Source organism: Triticum aestivum, chromosome 1B, assembly GCF_018294505.1.
Source record: "Triticum aestivum cultivar Chinese Spring chromosome 1B, IWGSC CS RefSeq v2.1, whole genome shotgun sequence".
NCBI lineage: Eukaryota > Viridiplantae > Streptophyta > Magnoliopsida > Poales > Poaceae > Triticum > Triticum aestivum.
Window position 1 is genome coordinate 388,392,153 of NC_057795.1, and position 4,650 is coordinate 388,396,802.

The following is a 4,650-nucleotide window of genomic DNA, read 5'->3' on the forward strand; positions in this document are numbered from 1 at the left end:
CGATGCGAAACTTGAAACTTGGGCGCAGGAAACACACAAGAGAGATGAAGCGTGTAAAATACTCGTGTGCGAGAAAACGGAAAATTGGTAGTTCCCGTCTCCAAAGAAATGTACACGTGTAGTCGATTTTTTCGGTCAATGGTATGCCTGATTTATTAGGAACCATCGCACAAGTAAGAGACATATGGATCATTAACGCAAAAAAATGCACACGGGTATGACATAGATACCGTGTGTTTTGTGATCTTCTAATGATTAACGCAAAAAAGCGCACACGGTCACACATGCTAATCAACGCTCAAAACCCTCAAAGGATGTTGTTACCGACATTGTACATTAATACTACAAACTTAAAGTACTCCTAGTAATTTGCTCTAATACTACAAACTGAAACTACTTCTCACATGCTGCCATCGGGGCATGCTGGCCAGACGTTAGCGTTCTCCTTCCCAGCCTTTTAGGCGGCAGCCAACCGTGCTTAAATCTCCGCCAAGCTCTCCTCACCACGGCATGTGGCCTCTTCTTTCTTGCAGCGGCGGGACTCTCTTTTCTTGACTGCTTTCTGCCTTTTCCGATCCTCCTGTGCGGCTTTGGCCGCCTCTAGATCCACCACCCATTCGGTCATGGCATCCTCAAAGTCCGCCCACTTAACTGTGTGGCCGCCGGCGGCGATGAACTCGGTGCAGTGAGATGCAGTCGCTTGCTTACCATGTGTGCGGTCACGGGCGGCGAGGAACACGGCGCGACAGGATGCCATCGCTTCCTTACCAGTTACTGTGCGCCATGGTGCCATGAACGACGCTTGGAGAGAGCTCTGGGATGGAGGCGCCAGGCATCCATACAGTGCGGTGGTTTTTAAGAGCTCAAAGACAAACGGAGAAGGAAATTTGGCTTCCTTTACAATTTTGCTCGTTAATTATCGCACATGGTTCATCTCGGTCGCTTCTGGAAACAGTGTGCCCTGAGGCTATTGTGTGTTGTGTTATGATTGGTCAGAACCCCAGCCACGCGGATCGCGCATGTGCATCGTAGGATGTGCCACGATCAAACGGCAATCCACATCCCTCACATCACATTCGTGCAATTGTAGCTAGATTGGATTTATATGTGGCAAATGCCTAGAAAATGCACATAATCCCTTAAATATGGTAGATGAGCCCGGAAAAATGCCAAATTTGAACACGGTGATTTGCAGGGTGTGTGTTCTTCGTAGAAAAAAACTTCGAGGCAAAGAACAAAGAAAATTTGGATTCCCCTTCAATTTTTTTGATTTCCCTCTCGAAAGCATGGAACTTCCTCGGCGATGGTTCGATTTATGAAGGGCGTGCATGACGACATAAGCCAAACCTTCTCAAATTTTCACAAGGGCATGGTGAGGTCATACCATGGCACCATGACAGGCATCATGTTTTTCAACCATTTATTTCATTTTTTATATAGTTGAAAACCCAATAAAGAAACATTTGTAGTTAACTATTGCCACATATTTCATTGAAATATATGTCCGTTCCTTGTAAAAGGCATGAGAATTTACTAAATGGCACGAGCATCATTTTCCAGACCATTATTGTGCACCCTTTCATGCATCGATTGTTTGAACTTGAATTATGTCCATTAATGCCTAGAAAATGCACATAATCCCCTAGATATGGTAAATGAACCCGAAAAAGTGTCAAATTTGAACATGGTGATTTGCAGGGTGTATGTTCATCGTAGAAAAAAACTCATGGGCAAAGGACAAAGGAAATATGGAGCCCCCTTCAATCTTGGTGATTTGCCTCTCGAAACCATGAAACTTCCTCGGTGATGGTTCGATTTATCAAAGGCGTGCATGACGACATAAGGATAACATTCTCAAATTTTTACCAGGGCATGGTGAGGCCATACCATGGCACCACGCCAGACGTCATAGTTTTCATGAATTTATTTCATTTTGTATAGTTGTTAACCCAGTAAACGACGCGTTTATGGTTGACTATTACCACACATTTCCTCGAAATATCTATCCATTCCTTGTAAAAGGCATGATAATTTACTAAATGGCACAAGGATGGTTTTCCATACCGTTCTTGTGCACCTTTTCTTGCACCGATTGTTTGAATTTGAATTATGTGCATTAATGCCTAGAGAATGCAAATAATCCCCTAAATATGGTAAATGAACACAGAAAAGTGTCAAATTTGAACATGGTGATTTGCAGGGTGTATGTTCATCATAGAAAAGAACTCATGGACAAAGGACAAAGGAAATTTGGACCCCCCCCCCCCTTCAATCTTGGTGATTTCCCGCTCGACACCATGGAACTTCCTCGGTGCTGGTTCGATTTATGAAAGGCGTGCATGACGACATAAGGAAAACATTCTCAAATTTTTACCAGGGCACGGTAAGGCCATACCATGGCACCACGCGAGGCGTCATGTTTTCCAAGCATGTATTTCATTTTTGTATAGTTGTTAACCCAGTAAACGACGCGTTTATGCTTGACTATTACCACACATTTCCTTGAAATATCTGCCCATTCCTTGTAAAAGGCATGAGAATGTACTAAATAGCACGAGGATGGTTTTCTAGATAGTTCTTGTGCACCTTTTCATGCAACGATTGTTCGAATTTGAATTATGTGCATTAATGCCTAGAAAATGCCATTAATCCCCTAAATATGGTAAATGAGCCCGGAAAAATGTCAAATTTGAACACGTTGCATCTGAGGCAGTATGTTGATCGTTGGAAAAAACTGAATGAAAAACTAGGACATAAATTTGGATGCCCCTTCGGTGATTTCCCTCTCGAAAGCATGGAACTTCCTCGGTGATGGTTCGATTTGAGAAGGGAGTGCATGACAACATTAATCAAACCTTCTCAGCTTTTAACCGGGGCACGGTGAGGCCATACCATGATGGCACCATACCAGGCGTCATGTTTTTCATGCACGTATTTCATTTTTCTACCGTTCTAACCCAGTAAATGACGAATTTTGGTTGACTATTGCCATGCATTCCCTTGAAATCTCTGCCCATTCCCTGTAAAAGGATTGATTTTACTAAATACCATGAGTATGGTTTTTTCAGACCATTTGTGTGCAACTTTCATGCACCGATTGTTTGAATTTGAATTATGTGGATTAATGCCTAGAAAATGAACATAAGCCCCTAATATGGTAAATGAGCCCGGAAAAATGCCAAATTTGAGCACATTGCATTCGAGGGGGTATGTAGATTGTAGTAAAAACTGAATGACAAGCTAGGAAGGAAATTTGGATTCCTGGCCCCTTCAATCTTGCTGATTCCCCTCGAAACCATGAAATTTCCTAGGCGATGGTTCAATTTATGAATGGCGGGCATGACGACATAAAAAACATTCTCATTTTTTTTACCAGGGCATGGTGAGGCACACATTTCCTTGAAATATCGGCCCATTCCTTGTAAAACGCATGAGAAATCACTAAATAGCATGACCATGGTTTTTCAGACCATTCTCGTGCACCTTTTCCGATTGTTTGAATTTGAATTATGTGCATTAATGCCTAGAAAATGCACATAATCCTCTAAATATTGTAAATGAACCCAGAGAAGTGCCAAATTTGAACACGGTGATTAGAAGGGTTTATGTTCATTGTAGAAAAAAGTCATGGACAAAGGACAAAGGAAATTTGGATTCCCATTCAATCTCGATGATTTACTATCACACATGATTCATCTCCGTCGCCTCTATGAATCGTGTGTGTTCACTCACACATGCAAAGGAAAAAAGAAAACCCTCGCCCCCTTCGTCCCCACCCACTCGCCGGGGACTCCTCCGCAACTCTGCACCTGATTGACTTCTATCGCGGCGGCCACCCTAAGCTCGACGGTGCTATTGTCGGCGGGTGGAGGTCGCGCTCCAAATGACACGGGATTTCGCCCCTACCGCTTTCCGCCGCCTATCTGCACCGACATTCTAGACTCTGGTGGACTAGGGTTTTCTGCGGGATTGGCCCGGGGATTTTTCTCATGCAGAAGAATCAACTGAGCAAAACATTCACTCATCTCTTATCGCAGTCCGTCCATCGCTGTTAATCAACCGGCGGAAATCAACGTGGAACCATTTTTGTTCTAGCTGATTCGTGGTTGTTCATTCATGTGTTCACAGTGCGAGCACAAATGGGGCAAGTGTATTCGCGGCCAATCAGAAATGAAGTTCTGTCTCACCATTCCGGATGACTTCAGGGAGCGCTCGGTATGTTCAATCTCAACCTACCACGGTCGGCATGGCCTAAATATGTGAACACATATTGTCTGTTGCTACATTATCTATACCAGTAAATTGTAAGTGCTTTGTACATCATTTAAATATATATAAAAGCATGGAAAATACATTGAATATGTATTTCCTTTTCTAGAATCGTACTGGACAAGATCCAACTTGATTCTTACCTCTCTAGAATCCAGATTGTTCTAGCCTCTTTTTGTTAGAGTATCGAATAAGCATGTGGATAGATACTTCTAGAACACATGAGATGGTAGAGTTGGGTTTTCAATTAGAAGGCCACGTGGAAGTATCCTATGTGTCGGTATTCTGGGAACGGGGGTCCCCAGACTTGCCTGCCCGCGGCCTGCGGCGTGGCTCGGGCGGTGGCCTAGTGCGGCCCATCTTCATCAACTCAAGGTCAAG